The sequence below is a fragment of the Pelobates fuscus genome, chromosome 6 (assembly GCF_036172605.1).
Source record: "Pelobates fuscus isolate aPelFus1 chromosome 6, aPelFus1.pri, whole genome shotgun sequence".
Lineage (NCBI taxonomy): Eukaryota > Metazoa > Chordata > Amphibia > Anura > Pelobatidae > Pelobates > Pelobates fuscus.
Genome location: NC_086322.1, coordinates 34,196,770 through 34,213,038, shown reverse-complemented (window position 1 = coordinate 34,213,038; position 16,269 = coordinate 34,196,770).

The following is a 16,269-nucleotide window of genomic DNA, read 5'->3' as shown; positions in this document are numbered from 1 at the left end:
ACCCCCATTATTTATTTTAAAGTCTTTCATCTTATGCCCATGATTGGGGCATGGGGGTGACTGTGTTCTCACCAGTGAATGGGCAACAACGTTTAATGTGTAGTCACTAGTTTAAAGATATGCTATAAGGCAGGTAACGGCATAGGGAAGTTTTATTCCTCCCTTATAAAAATGCGAGGGCCTTTATTATTATTTAATTGTTATTTTTTTAAAGTGGTGGACAGCTAGCAACCCTTATAACACTGAGTTTTTGTTTTTGTTTTTAAATAAGAGTCTGAATTTAAAGCATTTAGGTCTGGATATCAGCTGTCCAGCTGCATTTAATCTTGTTGAAATCCAGATCAAATTCAGGGCCATTTGTGGCCTGAAATACCAAATGTCCAGATTTTGCAGGCTGAATGGCCCCTTCTACAGACAAATGGTTTTGCCCCATTCTGTAAAAAAATGTACACCCTCTTTGAATTCTATGGTTTCATGTATCAGAACATAATATAAATGATAGGATATTTTAGGGATTCTGCTGGTGTACCTAGAATAGAGGATAAAACATAGTGCAAATATTGTTTGATACTCAAAGGTAGTGTACTGATATATATGCACTCACAAATTCCAAATTAATTAGCGCTTTAAAGGTGCCTCCCCACGATGTAGATGGGGGGTGTCAATCAATATCCCTCCTCGAGTGGTAGCCAGTGGGGTATCAGGGTCAGCAAGGTGTTTTAAGCAAACTGCGACCAAAGGAATCCTTCCAAGGCAATTTATTCACTCATAAAATCAGGAGGTGTACTAAATAAATAAAAGCAGATACAAATAAAACAGGTCACCGGTCCTACGCGTTTCGTCCTTGTGCAAATGGACTTCCTCAGGGACCTTTTCAGTAAAAACAGCAGTAACATGTACAATGGCATCCTAAAAAACGCTAACACATGAAAACTTATATAGGGCTAGTCCCTCCAAGTCATTGGTGGAATAGTGGGTGTCTTCTTTCTTCTGAATTTCATTCGTTGCCCGGTATTTTTCTTCAGGTGTAGGCTTTTACCGAAGATTTCAGCTCCCTCTCGTGTAGTTTTCTATCATTTCCGCATACGTCACGCGTTACGTTCTAGTCACGTGACCCGTATGCGTTCCACACTCGAAAAAATAACATGGCCGTGCGTTCCAACATAAAAAGGAATAAGTCCGTTTATTACTTGTGCATATTGATGGTGCTTGAGAATCTAAACGAAAGGGCTGTTAGATATTGCATACAAACTACCCATAAACTAGTAAAATCATTAGTATATCCTCTACATCTCATAACATAAATAGAAAACAAAAATACAAGTTGAATGCAACAACTTCCTATCCAAGTGTGCATACAAATATAATTCTAAAACTATATATCACAAATTATTATATCACATACCATTAGTGATTATCTCAAATAGTTTTGTGAATTATTATGATACCTTAAACCAATAATTAGTGTGAATATATAACTATAATTTTAATTTTAATTTTTAAAGTGACATATCCATAATTGCGCGTGCATATTGTGTTTAACCTAGTCTATTTCTCTTGCCTAATCGCAAGGCTAGTGTACTTAAATCTCAAAAGTGGCTTATCCATGTAGGAAGAGAATATGTATATCTCTCTCTTTAACTTAATTAATCCAAAAAACAAATGATGTCCATATCTACATTCAGTCCCCTTGGTGTAAGGGTCCCCAATCTATGAATCCAGTATGACTCTCTTTGAGCCAAACGCTTTTCCCTATTCCCCCCTCTCCAGTGTGGTTGAATTTGTTCCATCCCCATGCAACGTTAAAAGGTTTACGTTGCATGGGGATGGAACAAATTCAACCACACTGGAGAGGGGGGAATAGGGAAAAGCGTTTGGCTCAAAGAGAGTCATACTGGATTCATAGATTGGGGACCCTTACACCAAGGGGACTGAATGTAGATATGGACATCATTTGTTTTTTGGATTAATTAAGTTAAAGAGAGAGATATACATATTCTCTTCCTACATGGATAAGCCACTTTTGAGATTTAAGTACACTAGCCTTGCGATTAGGCAAGAGAAATAGACTAGGTTAAACACAATATGCACGCGCAATTATGGATATGTCACTTTAAAAATTAAAATTAAAATTATAGTTATATATTCACACTAATTATTGGTTTAAGGTATCATAATAATTCACAAAACTATTTGAGATAATCACTAATGGTATGTGATATAATAATTTGTGATATATAGTTTTAGAATTATATTTGTATGCACACTTGGATAGGAAGTTGTTGCATTCAACTTTTATTTTTGTTTTCTATTTATGTTATGAGATATAGAGGATATACTAATGATTTTACTAGTTTATGGGTAGTTTGTATGCAATATCTAACAGCCCTTTCGTTTAGATTCTCAAGCACCATCAATATGCACAAGTAATAAACGGACTTATTCCTTTTTATGGTGGAACGCACGGCCATGTTATTTTTTCGAGTGTGGAACGCATACGGGTCACGTGACTAGAACGTAACGCGTGACGTATGCGGAAATGATAGAAAACTACACGAGAGGGAGCTGAAATCTTCGGTAAAAGCCTACACCTGAAGAAAAATACCGGGCAACGAATAAAATTCAGAAGAAAGAAGACACCCACTATTCCACCAATGACTTGGAGGGACTAGCCCTATATAAGTTTTCATGTGTTAGCGTTTTTTAGGATGCCATTGTACATGTTACTGCTGTTTTTACTGAAAAGGTCCCTGAGGAAGTCCATTTGCACAAGGACGAAACGCGTAGGACCGGTGACCTGTTTTATTTGTATCTGCTTTTATTTATTTAGTACACCTCCTGATTTTATGAGTGAATAAATTGCCTTGGAAGGATTCCTTTGGTCGGAGTTTGCTTAAAACACCTTGCTGACCCTGATACCCCACTGGCTACCACTCGAGGAGGGATATTGATTGACACCCCCCATCTACATCGTGGGGAGGCACCTTTAAAGCGCTAAATCATTTGGAATTTGTGAGTGCATATATATCAGTACACTACCTTTGAGTATCAAACAATATTTGCACTATGTTTTATCCTCTATTCTAGGTACACCAGCAGAATCCCTAAAATATCCTATCATTTATACTATTCTACTAAACGGTTATCAACTGGGAAATAACCTTGGGAGCTGTGTACCCAGAAGTTAAGTTTTTTTAATCACTTTTGTTTCACGGGTGATTTTGTTTAAAAATCAGAACATAATAACAAGCCAAAAGACAAAGTTTTAACCGTTTGCTGGTCTGGAGCATCCAGGTGTGTGTTAACACAATGCCAAGAAGGAAAGACATTTTGCCTGGTGGTTTGGGAATTCTTAATACGGATCTAGATGAGTTAACATCATGCTTCAAGTTAGGCTTTAGTGCTTAAATTCACTTACGTAAATGTTACAAGTAATTTGGTAACTAAGATGTATTTATTTATTTTTCTCTTTACATGGAGAAGTGGTCGATAAATGCTACATTTTGGAGCATGGAGTCTTCCTTTAATAAAAAATGTATTGAACTTATTTATAAGGGTATTAGAATCAAAGAGAAATTCCTAAAAAAATAATAATTTAGGAATGTAGAAATATTTAATTTTAAACACTGTGTTTACGTGAGATGATTTCTTCATCCTATAAAAAGACTTCTGTTCCATCTTTTCCTTTGGTTCCGAAAGATGTGACTCATAATCTCAACTGAGTGATGTACTATAATTGGTCATAATTGCTGTACATTAGCCGATAATTGGAGTTTGAAGCTAAAACCAGTAGAGAATCAATCTAAAACATTTTAGGTATAGTGATTTTTTTTTTTCAGACCTTTTGCTTGCCTAAGTAATCTTATCCACTGCCAAATGTTAATTTCACACATGACATAAAACGAGAACAGACATTGTCATAGTTAGTTAGTCATATGCATTTCTGTTGCAGGTCCTTTGAGAGCTTTTGTTATAATGGATCAATCTTTGATTTCATTGTTCTTCTTCCATTAACCTAACTATTCTGTTTGCGGCTTTTCAATGTGCAGGTGTCTTGTGAAAGATCTATATTTCTGTTGAACACATTGTTCTCAGCATTGCTTGTCCCTAAAAAAGCCTCTTGATATATGAAACGTTGTTGTATTACAATCCCCAAAAACATTATGAAAAATGAATTTTCAGTAATATCTGCATCCTCCCCGGTGAAAGTGTATCATTATGCCTGCAGACAAATACATGATTTCTTTGATGCCTCCTAAGTGGAGCTGGTTTTATTAGAAAAGGCTGCACCTCTATGGTAATCTTGGTTCCTCTTCGGTGCTGTATACTCAAGTGATGCAGCGTATATAACTCTGGTACTTAAGACAAAAAGATCCTTGTTGTAAAATGTAGATGTGCTACAGACAATAGTCGAACCTAGATATGATTTGATTTCAAGCCTTTTATTATGATCCCACAAGGTCCTAGTAAGGTAACTGGTTTGGGGCCTGTAGCCCCTAGGTCCCCTTCCGGTTAATGCTAATTTGCCTCTACAAGTAAATATCCACCATTCACATAGCAGCTGGTTATCTCTGTGAAGTGAATAGTTTCCATAATGTATCTCTTTAATTTATAAAGTGGTCGTTTTGTAGTTTTTTCACTATTGTGTGTGAAAGTATGAAACATATCAATAAAAAGAACCGAAGAGATATAGAAACTTACATATAAAAAAAATGCACAATAAGCAATGAAAATATTAAAACATTACATTAATAAATTGTTCAAATTGTCCAAAAAGCCTGGTCATGAGACAGATTTTAATAATCCATTATTAAACAGTATTTTTGTGTGTATGTGTACCTACCCTTTTTTTTAACTAGATCATATTTTGTCATGTCTCATAGCTTTTATACCAAATTAATAATGTTGATGATAACACATTTATAATATATCTATTGTTTCTTTGCGATCATATCTGTCGTATATTACATTACATCTTTTTATATGTCTTAACATTTCATCTTTATGTCATATTGTTTATAATTTTTAGCAAATCATAGCATATTTCTAGCATAGTTCTAAAACAATCCTTCCCCTTTGGACATTTTATACGGTATTATATGACCTGGACTTAAAATTTATTTTATTGAGGCTTTGTTTGCCATTTGATCATATATTTTTTTTTTGTCCGTTTATTTAATTACCTTTGTGTCACCATAAAAACATTCAATAAATTAGGTATTTATGTAAAAGAAATGGTAAAAAAACACAAAATAAAATAAATTTTAATTCCAAGTTGTAAAACAAATATTTCCAAGGGGCTGAATCATTACACAAGGTACTACATGTGTTGTAGAAAAAAAGTAAACAAGCAGGAATAAACTGCATAACTGTAAATATAAACATCAAATACAATACGAGTTTCTAAAATCTATGAACAAAAATATGCAGTTTTATAAATATACGTTTGCTACATTCAATTTATGTGTTTTCATATTAATGAGACCTATTATTGGTTGAAAGAAACAAACACTGTGAAATTAGATAAAAATGAATAAGACAAAATGAGAACCTTTAAAGAAACTGTAATAGCCAAAAAAAAACATTTAGATGAAATTAGAAATTTAGAAATGCACAATGTTTCTCATTAAATATAAGATCAAATTAAAGTGAAGAATGGTTATGAGATAAAGACAATGCAGAAATGTACGTTTTGACTTAGTACATAAATAAAATAAAAACTTGTGTAGAGACAGAAAACACAATTGTCAAATCTAAGTAATAGTTTTACCCTACACGAATAAACCATGTAATATAATTTATGTGCAGAAATCCATTACGGGACTACAGTCAAGAGTCTATTCACTCATTTTTAACCAATATATTTTGCTGTAGCAAAAATTTTCACCCTGCAGAGAAACCAATTTCTCTACTAGTTCTCCATTATGTCTACATACAGTTGTAATCAAAATTATGCAACCCCCATCGAAAATCAGGTTTATTGTCAATATTTACAGACTTTCAGCTGTTTGCAATGAACAAATCAAACGAAAGCAATTGAAATAGCTCAATACAATGCATGCTTCAAGTAGTTTCCCCAAATTCAACTGAAAATGCAACTTATATTGACTTCTCCAGCCTACAAAAAGATGCATAGAAGCATGGAAGCATAGTTTGCAAGTTTAAAGTTGAAGTGATTACACTACCCAGACGGGGCAGAAAAAGGAAGCTATCAATGACTGAAACAAAATTTCTGAAAAGGCAGGTTATAAGACACCCTTGAGTGCAAGACCTGTGTCAAGACTTGGTGGCAACAGGCACTGAGGTTTCAGTGAGCACAGTAAGAAAATGCAGAAGGTTTCCATGTCAGAACTCCAAGATGTACACCACTACTGACCCAAAAACCAAATTAGGCTCCAATATGCTTAAAATCATATAAATAAGCCACAGATGTTTTGGGGTTCTGTTCTGTGGAGCAATGAAACAAAACTGGCACTTTTTGGCGCAATGGATCAGTAGTATGTCTGGAGGAAGAGGAATGAAAAGTACTCAGAAAAGATCACTCTGTCTATACAGGGAGTGCAGAATTATTAGGCAAGTTGTATTTTTGAGGATTAATTTTATTATTGAACAACAACCATGTTCTCAATGAACCCAAAAAACTCATTAATATCAAAGCTGAATATTTTTGGAAGTAGTTTTTAGTTTGTTTTTAGTTTTAGCTATTTTAGGGGGATATCTGTGTGTGCAGGTGACTATTACTGTGCATAATTATTAGGCAACTTAACAAAAAACAAATATATACCCATTTCAATGATTTATTTTTACCAGTGAAACCAATATAACATCTCAACATTCACAAATATACATTTCTGACATTCAAAAACAAAACAAAAACAAATCAGTGACCAATTTAGCCACCTTTATTTGCAAGGACACTCAAAAGCCTGCCATCCATGGATTCTGTCAGTGTTTTGATCTGTTCACCATCAACATTGCGTGCAGCAGCAACCACAGCCTCCCAGATACTGTTCAGAGAGGTGTACTGTTTTCCCTCCTTGTAAATCTCACATTTGATGATGGACCACAGGTTCTCAATGGGGTTCAGATCAGGTGAACAAGGAGGCCATGTCATTAGATTTTCTTCTTTTATACCCTTTCTTGCCAGCCACGCTGTGGAGTACTTGGACGCGTGTGATGGAGCATTGTCCTGCATAAAAATTATGTTTTTCTTGAAGGACGCAGACTTCTTCCTGTACCACTGCTTGAAGAAGGTGTCTTCCAGAAACTGGCAGTAGGACTGGGAGTTGAGCTTGACTCCATCCTCAACCCGAAAAGGCCCCACAAGCTCATCTTTGATGATACCAGCCCAAACCAGTACTCCACCTCCACCTTGCTGGCGTCTGAGTCGGACTGGAGCTCTCTGCCCTTTACCAATCCAGCCACGGGCCCATCCATCTGGCCCATCAAGACTCACTCTCATTTCATCAGTCCATAAAACCTTAGAAAAATCAGTCTTGAGATATTTCTTGTCCCAGTCTTGACGTTTCAGCTTGTGTGTCTTGTTCAGTGGTGGTCGTCTTTCAGCCTTTCTTACCTTGGCCATGTCTCTGAGTATTGCACACCTTGTGCTTTTGGGCACTCCAGTGATGTTGCAGCTCTGAAATATGACCAAACTGGTGGCAAGTGGCATCTTGGCAGCTGCACGCTTGACTTTTCTCAGTTCATGGGCAGTTATTTTGCGCCTTGGTTTCTCCACACGCTTCTTGCGACCCTGTTGACTATTTTGAATGAAACGCTTGATTGTTCGATGATCACGCTTCAGAAGCTTTGCAATTTTAAGAGTGCTGCATCCCTCTGCAAGATATCTCACTATTTTTGACTTTTCTGAGCCTGTCAAGTCCTTCTTTTGACCCATTTTGCCAAAGGAAAGGAAGTTGCCTAATAATTATGCACACCTTATATAGGGTGTTGATGTCATTAGACCACACCCCTTCTCATTACAGAGATGCACATCACCTAATATGCTTAATTGGTAGTAGGCTTTCGAGCCTATACAGCTTGGAGTAAGACAACATGCATAAAGAGGATGATTTGGTCAAAATACTCATTTGCCTAATAATTCTGCACTCCCTGTAGTTAAGCATGGTGGTGGATCAGTGATGCTCAGGGGCTGCTTTGCATCCTCTGGCACTGGAAACCTGCAGCATGTTGAAGTCAAGATGGATTCATTAAAGTATCAGGAAATACTAGGCGAAAACATCATGTCGTCTGTGAGGAAACTTGGGCATCATTGAACCTTCCAATAAAACAATGATCCCAAGCATACCTCAAATTACACCAAGACTTGGTTGCAAAATAAGTCCTGGAAAATTCTACAGTGGCCATCACAGTCACCTGACCCTATAGAACTTTCTGGTGGGATTTGAAGAAGGTAGTTGCAGCACGCAAATCCAAGAATATTACTGAACTAAGGGTCATTGCTCATAAGCAATGGGCTAAGATTCCTCAGGAATGCTGCCAGAACCTGGTCACTGGCTATGCATCTCATTTTCAGTAGATCACAATAGCAAAATGGTGCTCTACTGAGTACTAAAGATGAAAAATGACACAACATTCAGTGAAAGACCAAAAAAGAATCCTACAATGGAGTTGGTGGGGTTGCGGGGTATAAGGGCATAACCCTAGGATATAATATAAAGAAAGAGAAAGAGACTGAACAGGGATTATACCGAAATCCTCACAATTATCAGTCCCTATACCCCAAATATGATATAGGGACTGATAATTGGGAGGATTTCGGTATAATCCCTGTTCAGTCTCTTTCTTTTTCTTTGAGTACTAAAGATGTTTGCCATGAAGGGGTTGCGTAATTTTTCATTCATTTAGTTGAGCTATTTCAATTGCTTTTGTTTGATTGGCCCATTGCAAACAGTTGAAAGTCTGTACATTTTAAAAATAAACCTGATTTTCAATCTGGGTTGAATAATTTTGATTACAAGAACAACTATATAGGTCTAACAAGTATTCAGTCCCCATGCATAAAAAGATAAGACAGGGATATAATGCTCACTGCATAAAAATATTTATTGAAATAAAATGAGTAAATAAAACTACTCACACAAGTGATGGATCAATGTGCATGTCAGGGAATACAACTCCCTAGCAGTCAAGGATGCTAAAGCTTGGCAGGATCCAAGTATGTTGTCAAACAGTTTAAATACTTGCTGTGGGACAGCATCAGGGCACTCTTGGCACCATAACCACTGTAATGGGCTGTAGGAGTTCCTTGGAGTGTTCCACTAACAGACATCTCATTGGTGAATAGGAGACATTACCTGGAAATATTTCATGTTTTCAGACAGTAATGTATGCTCCTGTGCATGCATTGCTCATACTATAGGTGTACCTGTATAGCTGCATCATTAGGTGCCCCAATGTAAGAGAGAATTACCATGCAATACATTTGCAATTTAATTTTTTCATCCAATAAAATTATTTCAATTAATTCTAAAAAAGGATTATTTATACAATACCAGCACTGGCACCTGAAAGAGTTAATGCTTTATATATGTGCTATAGAAGCTCTGTGTTAGTAAAGGAAAGTTAGACAGCCAGAGACATATCACAATAATTTTTTTAAAATATACCATGGCACGATCTGATTCCCAGCAGGAAGAGAGGCTGTATATTAGTTTGCATCGTGAACATCTGCTTTCCATTTACTTGCACCTTCCTGGAAGTCCTTGCTTTTATTTGACTCAAATAGCCGCAACACGCAGCTGTGAACAAGAGTCATACGTTTTACTTTGATTTTTTACATTTTTTTTTTTTTAATACAGATGATAAACAGCTTCACACTGTACTTCACCCTTTTGGCTCCTTTAATGATACAATATTTTTAGTTAAGCCTTCAAAAGTGCTATACTTTAATAATCTACCTTGGTCACACTCCCGGTTCGAGACATCACAAAATAATAACCTACTTTATCCAAACCAGATAAATGCCTGGCAAAATGTCGAAACCTTGCATTAAATCCAGTTATGGCTAACGCAGTTAGGTGCCCGATAACAGCCAATAACACATGCCACATAGACAGTTACTTTACATGGAGGTCTTGGATCGTTGCTATCTTAAGCTTTTGAAATGATGTGATCCCTTAAAAAAAATAACCTTTTCTGGCTCTTGTAGGGCCTGGCCATCAGAGCTTGGCATGGTATTATATAGTGCTAGCCAATCCACCTGCCCAATGTTTTTCTTGCTTTAACATATATAAAAATATATTGTATCTTTTATTATATCTTTTTCTATCTGTTATTTTTTTTGTTCGTTTTTTTGACTATGGGTTCCAAAGTAGATTTGAATGCACTTTATACTTATAACTTATATGAATGTTCAATAAAAATAATTATGTAGCATGTTAACAGAAGGCATTCACTATAAAACAAAATACCACATAATTTTTCCAGTGCTATTTCTTTCTGGTTTTTGTCATCAATTCAGAAAGTAGCAGTCGTCTCTCACCAACTCACTGTTAAAGAGTCAGTCTAAGCACCAAACCCACTTTAGCTGAAAGGAATACTGAAGGAATGCAAACCTGTAGAGCAGTTTATCCCTTGGCAAACTGGTCTCTGTCTTGCCACCCTGCTCCATGGCTGAGATCACTGCACTGTCAATCAAGGAGAGTGTAGAGATGCTGAACGATGGTCCTGCAATCGTTGCAAGCTCAAACTCAGAAAGTCCCTCTAGTGGCTGTTAGCGTGAAAGCTAGCATAGGAGTTCATATGCAGCAATATAAACATTGCCTATTCTCAGAAAAGCCCGTGTTTACAATACAAGGACAGGCTATATGCCCAGAACAACTGTATTAACCCCTTAACCCCTTAAGACCGCAGCCAAATGTACAAGTTGTGATCCAAAAAAAACGTAAACAAAACCTGGCATTTGCGCTATATGTCTGTCCAACCGTAATTCACCTCTTTCATATTAAATGCACCCACACTTATTATATATAATTTTATTCAGGGGAAACAGGGCTTTCATTTAACATCAAATATTTAGGTATGGAACATAATTTAATATGAAAAAAATATAAAAAATGGGAGAAAATAAGAATTTTTTAAATTGTTTTAGTTCTACGTGACATTTTAACTGTGAATGTCAAAATACTGTTTGCTTTTACTGCAATACAATACACATATTTGTATTCAGTGATGTCTCACGTGTAAAACAGTACCCCCTATGTACAGGTTTTATGGTGTTTTTGGAAGTTACAGGGTCAAATATAGCGTTACATATTTCAGTTTTTTCACATTGAAATTCGCCAGATTGGTTACGTTGCCTTTGAGACCATATGGTAGCCCAGGAATAAGAATTACCCCCATGATGGCATACCATTTGCAAACGTAGACAACCCAAGGTATTGCAAATAATGTATGTCCAGTCTTTTTTAGCAGCCACTTAGTCACAAACACTGGCCAAAGTTAGTGTTAATATTTGAAAATGAAAAAAACTAATTTGAACGCAAATTTTGGCCAGTGTTTGTGACTAAGTGGCTACTAAAAAAAACTGAACATACCCTATTTGCAATACCCTGGGTTGTCTACTATTGCAAATGGTATGCCATAATGGGGATCATTTTCATTCCTGGGCTACCATACGGTCTCAAAGGCAACCTGGCGAATTTCTATGTGAAAAAACTAAAATGCAAACCTTATATTTGACTCTGTAACTTTTGAAAACACCATAAAACCTGTACATGAGGGGTACTGTTATACTCAGGAGACTTCGCTGAACACAAATATTAGTGTTTCAAAACAGTAAAACGTATCACAACAATTATATCGTCAGTGTAAGTGCCATTTGTGTGTGGAAAATGCAAAAAATGTCACTGTCACTGACGATATCGTCGTTGTAATATATTTTACTGTTTTGAAACACTAATATTTGTGTTATATTTGTGTAATAATATTATATATTATTATTATTATATTATTTTATTATAATACCGTATTTATCGGCGTATAACACGCCCCGGCGTATAACACGCACCTCATTTTCAGAAGGAAATTCCAGGAAATTTCCACCCCTCCCATAGTATTCCCCCCCCTCATCCCATAGTGTTCCCCCCCTTCCATAGTATTCTTCTCCCCCCTCCCATAGTATTCTCCACCCCCCTCCCATAGTATTCTCCACCCCCTCCCATAGTGTGTCCCCCCTTTCCATAGTATTTTTCCCCCCACTCCCATAGTATTCTCCACCCCCATAGTGTGCCCCCCCACATAGTGTCCCCCCTCCCATAGTGCCCCCCCCCCACATAGTGTCCCCTAGTGCACTTTCCCTCTTGTCCCATATTTACTTACCTGTCTTGAAGCATGGGCCGGCTTCACAGCGCGCACCGCGGTACTGGAACTTAAATTTCAGGTTCCGGTTTCCGGCGGGACTGTGCACACTTCCTTTCAGTCCCGCCGGAAACCGGAACCTGAAATTTAAGTTCTAGTACCGGTGGGACTGAAAGGAAGTGTGCACACAATAGTGTGCACACTTCCTTTCAGTCCCGCCGGAAACCGGAACCTGAAATTTAAGTTCCAGTACCGCGGTGCACGCTGTGAAGCCGGTCCACGCTTCAAGACAGGTAAGTAAATATGGGATATCGGCGTATAACACACACCCATGATTTCCCCCCTATTTTCAGGGAGAAAAAGTGTGTGTTATACGCCGATAAATACGGTATATATATATACTGAAAATTATATATATATTTAATCAATATCATTGTACGTGTATTTTGATATTAATATATAGTGTATGTATATTTATGTGTATATGTGTATATATATATATACTTAGATCATATATAATAAATATATATATGATCTAAGTATATATATTTATATAATTTATTTTTACACTGTTTTAACTTTTTTTTTTTTTCAGACAGCAGGGGGAGTACCTGTCATTACAGGCACTCCCCCTGCTGGCATTGACAGCTATGCTGTCCATGCCGTCCATGTGATCGTGAGGTCCTCGCAAGGACCTCGCCATCACATGGCCCTGGGGGGGCCGAAGAGGATGGAGGGGGACTCCCTGGGCTCCCAGGTAAGTCCCCATACTGCGATCGCCGGCGTGGGATCGCCGGTGACCGGGTAAGTACAAAAGATCGCAGGACGTTCTATGCCGTCCTGCGGCGTTTAGAGCCACCAAAATAAGGACGGCATAGAACGTCCTGCGCAGGGCCGGCCTTAGGCATTTGGGCGCCCTGTGCAAAAAATCTTCACAGCGCCCCCCCTTCCCGTCCCCCCCTCCCCAACTCCTTACCCCTTCCCACACACCCTGTCACACACACACACGCAGACAGTCACACACACGCGCAGACAGTCACACACATACACGCGCAGACAGTCTCACACACACACACAGGCAAAAAGACACACACAGGCAGACAGCCAGGCAGACACACACACACACAGTCAGACACACACACTCACTAACAGACAAACACACTCACAGACACACACTAACAAACACAGACACACACTAACAGACACAGACACACACTAACAGACACATACACACACTAGCATACACAGACACACACTAACAGACACAGACACACACTAACAGACACACACTAACATACACAGACACACACTAACATACACACACACACACTAACAGACACACACTAACAGACACAGACACACACTAACATACACACACACACTAACACACACACACACACACTAACAGACACACACTAACATACACACAGACACACACTAACATACACACACACACTAACAGACACAGACACACACTAACATACACACACTAACATACACACACACACACAGACACACACTAACATACACACACTAACATACACACACACTAACATACACACACACTAACATACACACACACACACACACACATTAACACATGTTTTAACATTTATTTAGACCCCCCCCCCCCAGCCTCCTTACCTTTGGGAATGCTGGGGGGGGGGTCTCTTCCTCCCTGGTGGTCCAGTGGCTGCTGGGCTGGGCGGGCTGGCGGGCGGCTGGCGAGGGAGCACTTCCTCTGAGCTGTATGCTCAGCTCCCTCGCGCGCTGTAGAGTGAGGCTGGGAGCCGGAATATGACGTCATATTCCGGCTCCCAGCCTCACTCTGCGGCGCGCGAGGGAGCTGAGCATACAGCTCAGAGGAAGTGCTCCCTCGCCAGACGCCCGCCAGCGCCGCCCGACCGCCCAGCAGCCAGGCATGTCTGTTAGCCGCAAGGCTAACAAGACATTTGCCTTGGGCATTTGGGGGCGGCTTTTTTTGCCGCTAACAGACATGCCGTGTGAGCTATGCGGCCGCAGGGCGCCCCCTGCACCATGGCGCCCTGTGCGGCCGCACAGCTCGCACACCCCTAAGGCCGGCCCTGGTCCTGCGGTCTTAAGGGGTTAAGGACTGAGGCAGTTGTACAAATTCAGATCAAAACAAAATGTAAACAGAACCTTGAATTCGCGCTATGTCTGTTCAAGCATAGTTCACCTCTTTCATATTAAATGCACTCACACTTATTATATATTATTTTGTTCAGGAGAAACAGGGCTTTCATGTCGCATCACATATTTATATATTAAACATAATTCAATATGAATAAAATATAACAAAATGTGAAAAATTAAGAAATGTAATTTTTTTAGTTCTGCATGACATTTTAATTGTGAATGTCACAATATTGTTAGCTGTTACTGCAATAAAATACCCATATTTGTAGTCAGCGATGTCTCACGAGACAAAACAGTACCCCCTATGTACAGGTTTTATGGTGTTTTGGGAAGTTACAGGGTCAAATATAGCACATTACATTTTTCAGTTTATACACATTGAAATTTGCCAGACTGGCTATGTTGCCTTTGAGACCGTATGGTAGCCCAGGAATAAAAATTACCCCCATGATGGCATACCAGTTGCAAAAGTAGGCAACCCAAGGTATTACAAAGGGGGTATGTCCACTATTTTTCAGTAGCCACTTAGTCACAAACACTGGGCAAAGTTAGGGTTCATATTTGTTTGTGTGTGAAAAATGCAAAAAACTAATTTGAATGCTAAATTTGGCCAGTATTTTTGGCTATGTGAAGCATTTATTTGATCACTGCTTAGCATAAACAAGGAAGTCAGCAATGTGTAAGACGGTCAAACAACTTAGCTGCAAAGAGCAAGAAAGCAGGAAATTATATGGCAGGATTTTAGGTAGTAAGGAAGAGAATTTTAAAGAATTACTATATGCATTTTCCCCCAATGCTTTAAAAAATATGCATTGTATAACCTAATAGAATTAATACAGCCTTAAGTCTTTTATTTTCTTTATTCGCTTTTGCTTGTAGAAGGGTAATAATAATACAATTTGAATTCCGTTTAGAAAATTGGCCACAATGAGCATTTGCAAATCATTTCATTTTAAAACCTATTTCTAAGCTATTTAATTAAATACATTATAAAATGTTTTTCCAACGTATATTCTTAAGGGTATTTGAAGGGCTGTGTTTTTAGGACTATAAGTGTTGCTTATTGATATCACCATAAAAGTGATTTACGTGCAGGGCCATCTTTAATGCAAGGAAAAGGTGCGACATGCCTCCAGGGTTCTACATCTGCTGTCTCTTGGGCTCTACATCTGCTGCTACATTATACTGGTGTTCTAAGTGATGTAGATGCTATAGAGATGTGTGTGGAATTAATGTGATCTGTTCATTGTATGTGTCCTGCTGCTTAATATACACAGTTGCTGCGAGCAAAGTGAGATCACCTCTAACCAAGAATGCAAACTGCTAAATGCCAACTTTACCTTATCCTTCCCTAACCGTAGAAACGCACAAATTGGGCTTTTTGGGTTGAATGCTTGATGAAGATGACAGTTATAATTCGTGTCGTGTCTACAATTCCACAGCTGGATTCTGCAGCCTTAGTAGATATATAATTCAATTCATGGGAATATATATTATAATATACACAGTTAGCTATTAGTATAACAAGACTCAATGTATGAGAAAAAAAAAACATAAAAAGAACCCAGCTCTAGAGACGCTCAACCTATCTTTAATGAGGCACACATAATGTGTCTTTAAAATCAGTTGAAAGACTTTGCGAATGTGCCACCTCGTGTGATCAGGAAGACTGGTATGAAATTGTTCTCTGTGTAGTACCTAAACCTATATTTCTCCAATCTGCTCAGAGGCACAAATGAGCTACAAGGATAATTATTATTATTATTATTATTATTATATAGTGCCAACAAA